The following is a 15,016-nucleotide window of genomic DNA, read 5'->3' as shown; positions in this document are numbered from 1 at the left end:
GGAAGATGAACGGGTAGGTTCCCACGAGAGGGCGGATGTGAGTCGGAGGGTCGGATCTGGGATCTGGGTCGGCGAGGGGAGATGTGCAAATTAGTGAGTTCAATGTTCATGCCGTGTGTTTTACGGCTCCAGAGGCAGACGATGAGGTGTTCCTGGCGACATCCTGGTATATAACTTTTGAACTCTCTTCAGCTTAATAATCTCCTTCCAATAACAGAACTGCACACAGTACTGCAGAAAAGGCTTCATCAATGTCCTGCCAAATCTCAGCATGACTTCTCAACTTCTAACCACAAAAGTCTGAGCAGTGAAGTCACCTTAAACACCTTGTCTATATGTGCCACAAACTTCTGGGAATTCTATCTGCACCTGTGGGTCCCCCTTTTCTATAACACTACTGTCGCACTACTATTACATCTATAAGCCCCCCTGCTTTTTATTTTACCAAAATGCAATACCTCGCATTTATCCAAGTTAAACTCAAACTGCCACACCTCAACCCAGTGAGTGATATTACTGCCCCCTCACCCTCTGGCTTCAGGTTTAAAAGACCTTCCCCTCTCCAGAAGGCCTACAAACACAGGCCTTGATTTTCCCAAAGACCCAGAGCTTGATTTGCTTTGTGCAAGCAGAGGGAGGAGAGGGTAAGGAGAGGCTGGAAAGTAAACCGATGCCTTGTATCAATAATCTTTGCAAGAGGGAAGCCACATGTGAGAGGTTGGAAATAGTGGCCAGTGTTTTTTGGCCAGAAATTGTGCTCTTTCCTCATCTCGCGTGTTCAGTATTGATATCTATTCGAAATCCCTCATAGTGCAGAGTGTTTCTGCAAGATTTCTTGCCCTAATATTGCAGATTACAGATAATAGGTATTGAAGCTGGAAATCATAGACAAGCAATTAAAGAAGTTTATTGTTCATCTCGATGGCAGAGCACATGCACTCATCATCCTATAGTTGAGGCTAATACCTTTTATTTGTTTAACAATGAGAACTGTTACCTGTGTTTTTCAGTAATGTTAATCAGAATTTAATTAATCCATATAGAGTGGAAAACTGACAATTAAAATATGATTCACATTCTGGGCATGGTTTAAGTCTTGTGTAGTGGGTAGAACCCCTGTCCCGGGGTCAGAGCTCTGGATTCGATTCCCTTCCATGAACTTGTGGTAGTGTCACTTTCTCTGGAACAGATGATCTCGATTCTGCTGTGGGGGCGTGTCAGAGTATGTTCAAAGAAAACTGATGAACAAGCACACAGGAGAATCATGTTGCAGCTTTAGGGGCTATTGTTGAGGGATGGTAGTGCCCCGACCTCTGAGCCGAAAGGTTCAGATCCCACAGAGATGTTTCATTATATGTCTGAGCACGTGGATTAAAATGATTTTTGAAATGTGACTTGATAGAGAAGGAAGAGGTGTCGGATCGAATGTCAGAATTGAGCCTGGGATGACTGAAAGCACAGCCATTCGCGTTGATTGCACCTTATAGAGGTTTATAAAATCATGGGTAGGGTGAATAGTCATGGTCTATTTCCCAGGGAAGGGAAACAAAAACTAAATGGCATAGGTTTAAGGTGGGAAGAGAAAGATTAAGAGAAACCTAAAGGGCAACGTTTTCATGCATGTATGGAATGAACTGCCGGAGTAAGTGGTGAAGGCTGGTAGAATTACAACTTTTAAAAGGCATTGTTATATGAATTGGAAGTGTTTAGAGGGTCATGGGACGAATGCTTGCAAACGTGACTGGATTCATTCAGGATATCTGGTTGGCTTGCATGATTTGAAGGATCTGATGACCTGCATTATATCTCTATGATTCACTGATTCAATTGATCACGATCTGTCTGTAATCATAGACTGTAAATCATTACACAAACCCTATCCACAATACAACCAATCTTGATGTCATCGGTAAACTTGAAAATCATGCCTTTTAAAATTCTCATCTAAATCATTTATATAATGGGAGGTCACAGGCTTTGAAAAACACTACCCCACCACCACCGCCACACTGTCTCATATCACGAAACAGATAGACATAGAAAAACATGTGCATCCCTCCACCACTATCCTGTATTCTGCCATTTCACAGACATATACAGGAAAACACACACACAAACCTCCATCACCACACTGTCTCCTGTCATTAAACAGACATACACAGAAGCACACGCACAACCTGTGTCCTGCAATTAAACATATATATACTGAAACAAACACAAACATCCCTCCACTACTATCCTCTCTCCAGCCATTAAACAGATATACACAAAAACGCACGCACACAACCCTTCATCAACACACTGCCTCCAGGCATTAATCAGATAAACACAGAAATACACAAACACAACGCTCCACCAACCATGCTGTCTACTGACATTAAATAAATCACACAGAAACACCCACACATCCTTCCACCACCACCCTGTCTCCTGGAATTAAACAGATATACATAGAAACATACACACATCTCTGCACCACCACCCTGTCTCCAGCCATTAAACAGATATATACAGAAACACACACGTTCCCCTCCACCAAGAGCCATGTCATCTGTCATTGAACAGATATGCACAGAAACACACACACATTACCCTCAAACCCCACCTTGTTTTCTGTCATCAAGCAGATAATCACAGAAACACACACATCACCCTCCACCACCACCTTGTTTTCTGTCATTAAACAGATATACACAGAAACACACACACATTACCCTCCAACCCTACCTTGTTTTTGTCATCAAGCAGATAATCACAGAAACACACACATCACCCTCCACCACCACCTTGTTTTCTGTCATTAAACAGATATACACAGAAACACACACACATTACCCTCAAACGACACCTTGTTTTCTGTCATCAAACAGATATACACAGAAACACACACACATTGTCTTCTACCACCATCTTGTTTCCTGCCATTAAGCAGATGTACACAAAAACACGCACACTCCACTCCATAACCATCCTGACTCCTGACAGTAAAAAATATACACAGAATCACACACACAAGCCTCCACCACCGCGTTGTCTCCTGCCCTTAAGCAGATATGCAGAGAAACACACACACACAAGCACACATATACATAAAATCCTCCACCACAACGCTGTTTCCTGCCATTAATCAGATATACACAGAAACACACACACACATACAAAACTCCACACTACCTGTCTGTCTCCTGTCATTAGCAGATATATACAGAAACACGCACACAACCCTCCACCACCTCCTATCACTTGCCATTAAACAGATATACACAGAAACATGCACATGCAACCCTCCACCCAAACCCTGCCCGCTGTCATTAAATAGTTATACTCAGAAACACACACTGATAAACTTCACCATCACCTTGTCTCCTGCTAGGAAGCAGATATGCATATAAACACAGAGACACTATCCTAAACCACCGTCCTGTCTCCTGCCATTAGACATTTATACACAGCAACACACACAAAACATTCCACGATCACCCTATATCCTGTCGTTAAGCAAAAATATGTAGAAACACACACAACCCTCCATGTGTCCTGCCATTGAACAGATATACATAGAAAATCAGACACACCACCCTCCACCACCACACTGTCTCTTGCCGTTGATCAGATATACACAGAAACGCACACACAACTTACCACTACCACCCTGTCTCCGGCAATTAAAACTGAAGTACACTGCATTACACACACACAACTCTCCACCAACACCATGTCTCCTGCAATTCAATAAATATATACAGAAACAAACACACACAATCCTCCACCAACACCCTGTCTCCTGCAATTTAACAGATGTAGACAGAAACACACACACAACCGTCCACCGCCACCCTGTCTTCCGCCATTAAACAGAAATATGCAGAAACAAACAAACACAACACGACACCCCCAAGTTGTTTTCTGCCATTGATCAGATGGACACAGAAACACACACACATACAAACCTCCTCCACCACCAGTCTGTCTCCTGCCATTAAGCAGATATATACAGAAACACGCACACAACCCTCCACCACCACCCTATCACTTGCCATTAAACAGATATACACAGAAACACACACATGCAACCCTCCATCAAAACCCTGTCTGCTGTTATTAAACAAATATATTCAGAAACACACACTGACAATCTTCACCATCACCCTGTCTCACGCTAGGAAGCAGATATACATATAAACACAGAGACACTACCTTACACCACCGTCCTGTCTCCTGACATTAGACATTTATACACAGTAGCATACACACACACACACACAAAACATTCCACGATAACCCTGTTTCCTGTCATTTAGCAAACATACATAGAAACACACACACAACTCTCCAAGACTACCCTATGTCCTGCCATTGAACAGATATACATAGAAATTCAGACTCACCACCCTCCACCACCACATTGTCTCCTGCCGTTGATCAGATATACACAGAAACACACACACAACTTACCACTACCACCCTGTTTCCGGCAATTAAAACAGAAGTACACTGCATTACACACACATAACCCTCCACCAACACGCTGTATCCTGCAATTCAACAGATATAGACAGAAACACACACACAACCCTCCACAGCCACGCTGTCACCCGCCATTAAACAGATATATGCAGAAACACACACACACACACACACACAAAACGCTCGACCACCACACTGTCTGCTGACATTAAACAGATATATACAGAACCATATATGTGTGGGCGGCACGGTGGCACAGTGGTTAGCACTGCGGCCTCACAGCTAGAGACCCAGGTTGAATTCCCGCCTCAGGCTACTCTCTGTGTGGAGTTTGCACATTCTCCCTGTGTCTGCGTGGGTTTCCTGCGTGCATTGGCGTGCTCAGGTAGGTGAATTGGCTGTAGTGTTAGGGGTCGGGCTTCGGCGGGTCGGTGTGGACTTGTTGGGCCGGAGGGCCTGTTTCCACACAATAAGTAATCCAGCACCACCCTGTCTCCTTCCATTAAACACATATACGCAGAAACACACACAAACACACACACCCTCCACCATCACCCGGCCTCCTCTCCTGCCCTTAAGGAGATATATATTCAGAAACTCAAAATCACAATCTTCAATGTCTACCCTGTATCCTGGCCTTCATAAGATATACACAGAAACACACACACACCCCTCCGCGAACACCACCCTGTCTTCTGCCATTAAACATTTATACACAGAAACACACACACACACACAACACTCCACGACCACCCTGTCTCCTGTAATGAAGCAACTATACGTAAAAACACACACAACCATCCAAGACCACCCTGTGTCCTGGCATTGAACAGATATACAGAGAAGCACACACCCACACCACCCTCCACCACCACACTGTCTCCTGCAACTAAACAGATATATAGTGAAACAGACACAACCATCAATCCACCACCATCCTGTCGCCTGCCATTGATCAGATATACACAGAAACAGACATACCACCCTCCATTGCCACCATTTATTCTGCCACTAAACAGAAATGCACAACAATACACATACAATCCTACACCAACACCCTGTCTCCTGCAATTCAACAGATATATACAGAAACCCACACAGATGCAACCATCCACCGCCACCCTGTCTCATGCCATGAAACAGATATAGAGAGAATCACACAGACACAACCCTCCATCATCACCCTGACTCCTGCCATTAAATAGCAATACACAGAAACGTACATACACAACCCTTCACCACCACGCTGTCTCCTACCATCTAACAGATATACACAGAAGAACAGGCAATCCGCCCTCCACCACCAAGTAGTCTCCTTCCAGATAACAGTTGTACACAGAAACACACACACAACCCTAAACCACCAAGGTGTTTCCTGCCACTGATCAGATATATATAGAAACACACACATACAATCCACCACTCCTACTCTGTCTCCTGCTATTAAACAGAAATACACAGCAATGCACACACACAACCCTGCACTAATACGTTGCCTCCAGTCAATAAACAGATATACACAGAAACACAAACAAAACTCGAAACCACCTTCCTGTCTCCTGCCATTAAACAAATACTACAGAAACACGCACACAAAACACTCCATGACCACCTTGTCTCCTGTGATTAAACAGACATACACAGAAACACACACACACACAATCATCCAAGACCACACTGTCTCCTGCCATTAAACAGATATAAACAGAAACACATACATACAACCCTCCACGACCATCCTGCCTCCTGCCATTACACAGATCTACGCAGAAACAATTAAACAGGGATATGCAGAAACACATGCACACCAACCTGCACCAATAACTGTCTCCTGTTATTAAAAAGATATGGATAGAAACACAAGCACACAACCTTCCACTAACACCCTGTCTCCTGAAATTAAAGAAATATATGCAGAAACACACACGCACAACCCTCCACCATCACGCTGTCTCCCGCTATTAAGCAGATATACACAGAAACACACACACATGCACCCACAATCCTTGAACTTGTCTCCTGTCATTAAGCAGATATACACAGAAATACACACACAACCCTCCACGACCACCCTGTCTCGTGCAATTAAACAGATAAAAACAGAAATACGCATACAAAACTCCAGCAACACTCTGTCTCCGGCCATTAAATAGTTATACACAGAAACACATACTCACCATCCTCCACCACCACGCTGTCTCCTGCTATTAAACAGAAATTTACAGAAACTTACAGACAACCCTCCACCACAACCCTGTCTCCTGTCTTTAAACAGATATACACTGGAAAATAAACACACACAACCCTCCACCACCACCCTGTCTCCTACGACTAAACAGATATACACAGAAACACGCATACTCCACCCTCCATCACCACCCTGTCCCCTATCATTAAATAGATATGCATAGAAACACAGACCCATACATCGCTCTACCACCACCCTGTCCCCTGTCATTAAACAGATATGCAATGAAACACACACACATCCGTCCACCACCATCCTGTCCCCAGCACTTAAATAGATATACACAGAAACACACACACACAACCATCCAAGACCATCCTGTCTCCTGCCATTAAACAGATAGATTAGATTAGATTACTTTTTTTTAGATTAGATTAGATTACTTACAGTGTGGAAACAGGCCCTTCGGCCCAACAAGTCCACACCGATCCGGTGAAGCGTAACCCACCCATTCCCCTACATTTACCCCTTTACCTAACACTGCAGGCAATTTAGCATGGCCAATTCACCTGACCTGCACATCTTTGGACTGTGGGAGGAAACCGGAGCACCCGAAGGAAACCCACGCAGACACGGGGAGAATGCGCAAACTTCACACAGTCAGTCGCTTGAGTCGGGAATTGAACCCGGGTGTCTGGCGCTGTGAGGCAGCAGTGCTAACGATTGTGCCACCGTGCCGCCCATATAAACAGAAGCACACACACAATCCTCCATCACCACCCTGCCTCCTGCCATTGAGCGGATATTCACAGAAATGCACACACACGACCCTCGACCATCACCCTGTCTCCTGCCATTAAACAGATATACACAGAAACACACATAAACCTACCATGAATACGCTGCCTACTGCCCTTAAACAGATATACACAGAAACGCTCACACATACACAACCCTCCACTACTACCCTGTCTCCTACAAGTAAGTATATAGACACAGAAACACATACATTCTACCCTCCACCACCTCACTGTCTCTTGCCGTTAAATAGATTTACACAGAAACACACATACACCAGCCTCCTCCACTACCGTGCCCTGCAATTAAACCGTTATATACAGAAATATACACACATATTTCCAACACCACCCTGTCTCCTGTCATTAAACAGTTAAACAGAAACACAAACACACCCCTCCTCCACCACACTGTCTCCTGTCATTAAACAATTATACACAGAAACACGCACACACACTACCCTCCACCACCATCCTGTCTCCTGTCATTAAACAGATATACACTGAAACACACACACATCCCTCCACCGTCAGTGTTCCCTGCCTTTAATCAGATATACAAAGGAACACACACTCAAAACCCTCCACCACCACCACCCTGTCTCCAGCCCTTAATTAGATATTAACAGAAACACATTCACACAAACCTTCACAACCACCCTGTCTCCTGCCATTGAGCAAATATACACAGAAATGCACACACACATTACACTTGACCACCCTGTCTCCTGCCATTAAACAGATATAAACAGAGACAAACAATCACAACTCTCCACCATCAGCCTGTTTCCTGCCAGTAAACAGATATACACAGAAACACACATACCACCTTCCACAAACATCCTGCCTACTGCCCTTAAACAGATATACACAGAAACACACATACAACCTTCCACAAACATCCTGCCTACTGCCCTTAAACAGATATACACAGAAACGTTCCTACATACACAACCCTACAACACCATAGTAAGCACATAGACACAAAAACACAGACACTCTCCGTTCCACCAACACCCTGTCTCCTGCCATTAAACAGATATAAACAGAGCCAAACATTCACAATTCTCCCCCACCACTCTGTTTCCTGCCATTAAACAGATATACACAGAAACACACATACAACCTTTCACGAACATCCTGCCTACTGCCCTTAAACAGATATACACAGAAACGTTCATACATACACAACCCTACAACACCAACCTGTCTCCTGCTAGTAAGCACATAGACACAGACACACAGACACACTACATTCCACCACCACACTGTCTCCTGCCATTGAATATATATACGCAGAAACACACACACAACACTACATGACCACCATCTCTCCTGCCATTGAACAGGAATACACAGAAACACACACACACCACCATGTCTCCTGCCATTAAGCACATATACAAAGAAACACAAACACAACCCGACACCACCACCCTGTCTCCAGCCCTTAAACAGATATACAAAGTAACACACGCAGACAACACTCCATGACCTCCCTGTCTCCTGCCATTGAACAGATATGCACACAAACACACACACACGTCCCTCGATCACCACCCCGCTTCCTGCCGTTAATCAGAGATACAAAGAAATACACATGCACAATCCTCCATCACCACCCTGTCTCCTGCCCTTAAATAAATATACACAGAAACACACATACACAGAAACCTCCACGACATGCCATTATACAGGTATACACAGAAACACACACACAATCCTCCAACACCACCTTGTTCTCCTGCCATTGAGCATAGATATACAGAAATACACATGCATGACCCTCGACCACCACCCTGTCTCCTGCCATTATACAGATATACATAGAAGCAGACACTCAATTCTCCAACACCACCTAGTTCTCCTGCCATTGAGCAGAGATATATAGAAACACACACACAACCCTCCACCACCACCACCCTGTCACCAGCCCTTAAGCAGATATACACAGAAACACACACATACACAAACTACCACGACCCCCCCGTCTCCTACCCATAAACAGATATACACAGCAACACATACACAAATCCCTCCACCACCATCCTGTCTTCTGCAATTAAACATATATACACAGAAACACACACACACCATCCAACTCCACCACCCTGTCTCCTGCAAATAAACAGATATACACAGAAACACACACACACAACCCTCCCCGAACACCAGTCTATCTCCTGTCATTAAGCAAATATATACAGAAAAACGCACACAACCCTGCACCACCCCCTTATCAACTACCATTAAACAGACAGGCACAGAAAAAAAATACACACACACAACCCTCTATTAACACTCCGTCTCCTGGCATTAAACAGATATACACAGAAATGCATGCACACACACAACCCTCGACAACCACCCTGTCTCCTGCCCTGAAATAGACATACACAGAAACACACACACACAAACAGAACCATCCACCATCACCCTGTTTGCTGCCATTAATCAGATATACACATAAACACACTCACGCACAACCCTCCCAGATCACACACTCTCCGGTGATTAAACAGATATAAGCAGAAACAGACACACACATCTCGACACCCATACCCTGTCACCTGCCATTACACGGACATACACAGAAACTCACACACGACCCTCCACCACCACATTGTTTTCTGCCATTAAACAGACATACACAGAAACACACGCGCGCACACACACACAACCCTTGAACACAATTAAGCAATTAAACAGATATTTACAGAAACATACAGACAACCCTCCACCACCACCCAGTCTCCTATCATTAAACAGGTATACACAGAAACACGCACACCCATTCCTCCAACACCACACTGTCTCCTGCAATTAAACATATATACACACAAATACACACAACACCCTCCTCCACAACCCTGTCTCCTGCGATTAAACAGACATAAACAGAAACACACACACGTCCGTCCACACCACCCTGTTCTGCTGCCATTTAGCAGATATACACAGAAATACACACACAACCCTCGACCACCACCATGTCTCCTGCCCTGAAACAGATATACACAGAAACACCCACACATACAGAACACTCTAACACCACCCTGTTTGCTGCCATTAATCAAAGATACACATAAACACACACTCACAACCCTCCACCATCACACTCTCTCCAGCGATTAAACAGATATAAACAGAAACACAAACACATCTCGACACCATCACCCTGTCTCCTGCCATTAACCAGACATGCACAGAAACAGCACACACAATCCTCCACCTGACTCCTGCCATTAAACAGATATACATAGAAATACACAAACACACAACCGTTAACCACCACATTGTTTTCTGCCATTAAACAGATATACACAGACACACACACACAACCATCAACCGCCGCCATGTCTCCTGCCATGAAACAGATATACACAGAAACAAACACATATCACCCTCCACCATCAACTTGCCTCCAGCAATTAAACAGATATACACAGAAACACACATACAACCTTCTACGAACACCCTGCCTACTGACGTTAAACAGATATACATAATCCTCCACCACCACCCTGTCAAATGCCAGTAAGCACACAGACACAGAAACACAGACACTCTACCCTCCAACACCACCCTGTCTCCTGCCATTGAATTGATATACGCAGAAACACACATACAACTTTCCATGACCACCCTGTCTCCTGACATTGAACAGGTATACAGAGAAACACACACACTCCACCATGTCTCCTGCCATTCAGCACATATACGCAGAAACACACACACACAACCCTCCACCACTAACATGCCACCTGCCATTAAACAGTTATATACAGAAACACACACAGAGCACCCTCCACCACATCCTGCCTCTAGCCCATGAACAGATATACACGGAAGCACACACACACACACACACTATCCTCCACGAGCACCCTGTCTCCTGCCATTAAACAGATATACACAGAAACACACACATAATCCTCCACCACCGCCCAATTCCCTGAAATTAATCAATTTTACGCAGAAGCACAAACAGACAACCCTCCACCACCACCAGTCTGTCACCTGTAATTAAGCAGATATATACAGAAAAATACACACAACCCTGTACCACTACCCTATCACCTACCATTAAACAGACATATACAGAAAATAAAACACCCACCCCCACAACACCCACCCCCACCACCAACACGCTGTCTCCTGGCATTAAACAGATACACACACACACACACACACACACACCTCCAACACCACCCTGTCTCCTACCATGTAAAACATATACGCAGAAACTCAGATACACACACACACACACACACAAGCACACATAACACTCGATGAACTCCCTGCCTCCTGCAATTGGACAGATATACACAAAAACACACCCACACACCAAACCGTCTCGTGCCATTAACCACATATGCACTGAAACACACTCACACACACACTCACTCACTCAAACCCCCTTGACCACCCTGTCTCCTATCATCAAACAGTTATACACGGAACTACACACACGCACACAACCTTCCACGGAATTTACAGCTGAGGGAACGGCAAGTACGATGCAATTAGGCAAGATTTTGGAAGCATAGTATGGGCAAGGTATCTGCAGGGGATGGGTGCATTAGAAATGTGGAGCTTATTCAACGAAAAACTCCTGAGTGTCCTGGATAAGTATGTACCTTTCAGGCAAGGAGGACACTGTAGAGCGCGGGAGCCGTGGTTTACGAAGGAAGTGGAATCTCTGGCCAAGAGGAAGAAGGAGTCTTATGTTAGAATGACATATGAAGGCTCAGTTAGGGCACTTGAGGGTTACAAGGTAGCCAGGATAGACCTAAAGAGAGAACTCAGAAGAGCCAGGAGGAGACATGAGAAGTTGTTGGTGGATAGGATCAGAGTAAACTCTAAGGCTTTCTATAGGTATTTAAGGAATAAAAGAATGACAAGAGTAAGATTAGGTCAAATCAAGGATATTAATGGAAAGTTGTGTGAGGAGTGAGAGGAGATAGAGGAAGCAATAAATGATTATTGTCGACAGCATTCACTCTAGAAAACGACAATGTTGTCGAGGAGAATACTGAGATACAGGCTACTAGACTAGGTGGGATTGAGATTCACAAGGAAGAGGTATTAGAAATCCTGCAGAGTGTGAAAATAGATAGGTTCCCTGGGCTGGATGGGATTTATCTTAGGATCCTCTGGGAAGCCAGGGAAGTGATTGCCGAGCCTTTGGCATTGATTATTAAATCGTCATTTTCTACAGGAATAGTGCCAGAAGACTGGAGGATAGCAAATGTAGTTCCCTGTTCAAGTAGGGGAATAGAGACAATCCTGTTAATTATGGACCAGTGAGCCTTACTTCAGTTGTTTGTAAAGTGTTGGAAAAGTTTATAAGAGATAGGATTGATAAACATCTAGAAAAGAATAAATTGATGATGGATAGTCAGCATAGTTTTGTGAAGGTTATATCGTCCTACACAAACCTTATTGAGTTCTTTGAGAAGGTGACCAAACAGATAGATGAGAGTAAACCGGTTGAGGTGGTATATATGGATTTCAGCAACGCGTTTGATAAGGTTCCCCACAGTAGGTTATTGTTCAAAATGCGGAGGAATGGGATTGTGGGAGATATAGCAGTTTGGATCAATAATTGGCTTGCTGAAAGAAGACAGAGTGTGGTGGTTGATAGAAAATGTTCATCCTGGAGTCCATTTCCTCGTGGGGTGCCGCAAGGGTCGGTGTTTGGTCCATTGCTGTTCGTCATTTTTATAAATGACCTGGATGAGGCAGTAGAAGGGTGGGTTAGTAAATTTGAAGACGACACTAAGGTCGGTAGAGTTGTGGATAGTGACAAAAGATGTTGTAGGTTACAGAGAGAAATAGATAAACTGCAGAGCTGGGATGAGAGGTGGCAAATGGAGTCTAATGCCGACAAGTGTGAGGTGATTCACTTTGGTCGGAGGAACCGGAATGCGAAGTACTGGGCTAATGGTGAGATTCTTGGTAGTGTAGATGAGCAGAGAGATCTCGGTGCCCAGGTACACAGATCCTTGAAAGTTGCCACCCAGGTTGACTGTATTGTTAAGAAGGCATACAGTGATTTCGCTTTTTTTAAATAGAGGGATCGAGTTTTGGAATCATGAGGTTATGCTACAGCTGTACAAAACTCTAGTGCGGCTGCACTAGGAGTATTGTGTACAGTTATGGTCACCACATTATAAGAAGGATGTGGAAGCTTTGGAAAGGGTGCAGACGAGATTTACTAGGATGTTGCCTGGTATGGAGGGTAGGTCTTCCGAGGAAAGTCTGAGGGACTTGAGGCTGTTTTCGTTGGAGAGAAGAAGGTTGAGAGGTGACTTAATAGAGACATATAAGATAATCAGGGCTTAGATACGGTGGACAGGGCGAACCTTTATTCCAAGTATGGTGACGGCGAGCACAAGGGGGCATAGCTTTAAATTGAGGGATGACAGATATTGGACAGATGTCAGAGACAATTTCATTACTCAGAGAGTAGAAAGGGTATGGAATGCTTTGCCTGCAACGGTAGTAGATTCGCCAACTTTAAGTACATTAAGTCGTCATTGGACAAGCATAATGACGTCCATGGAATAGTATAGGTTAGATAGGCTTCAGATTGGTATGACAGGTCGGCGCAACATCGAGGGCCTAAGGGCCTGTAATGCGCTATCATGATCTATGTTCTATGTTCTATGAACACCCTGCCTACTGACCTTAAACAGATATACGCAGAAACACTCATGCATACACAACCTTCCACCACCACCGTGTCTCCTGCCAGTAAGCACATAGACACAGAAACACAGACACTGTACCCGCCATCACCACCCTGTCTCCTGCCATTAAGCAGTTATACACACAAACTCACACACATCCCTCGACCACCACCCTGTTTCTTTTCGTTAATCAGATATACACAGAAATATACAAGCACAATCCTCCACCAGCACACTGTCTCCAGCCTTTAAAATAGATATACACAGAAACATGCACACAACCCTCTACCACCACCCTGTCTCCTGCCCTTAAACAGATATACACAGAAACACACATACATGCAGAACGCTCCACCGCCACCTGTTTCCTGCAATTAATCAGACATACACAGAAACAGACACAGACACAACCCTCCACCACTACCAGTCTGTCTCCTGTCATTAAGCAGATACATACAGAAAAACATACACAACCCTGCACCACCACCCTAACACCAACATTAAACAGACAGACACAGGAAAAAAAACACACAGACAACCCTCAAACAACACTCTATCTCCTGGCATTAAACAGATATATATAGAAACACACACGCACACAACCCTCCACCACCACCCTGTGTCCTACCAGTAAGCACTTAGACACAGAAACACAGACATCTACCCTCCACCATCACCCCTCTCCTGCCATTAAAAGGATATATGCAGAAACACCCACACACACAACACTCCATGAACACCCTGCTCCTGACATTGGGACAGATATACACAATAACATACACACACCAAACTCCCTCGTGCCATTAAGCATATATACACAGAAACACACTCACTCAAACCTCCTTCACCACCCTGCCTCCTGCCATAAA

This window comes from Chiloscyllium plagiosum, unplaced genomic scaffold (assembly GCF_037043375.1).
Source record: "Chiloscyllium plagiosum isolate Xiang-an unplaced genomic scaffold, Cpla_swu_hap1 HiC_scaffold_45, whole genome shotgun sequence".
NCBI lineage: Eukaryota > Metazoa > Chordata > Chondrichthyes > Orectolobiformes > Hemiscylliidae > Chiloscyllium > Chiloscyllium plagiosum.
Note: the sequence above shows the minus strand (reverse complement) of the source record.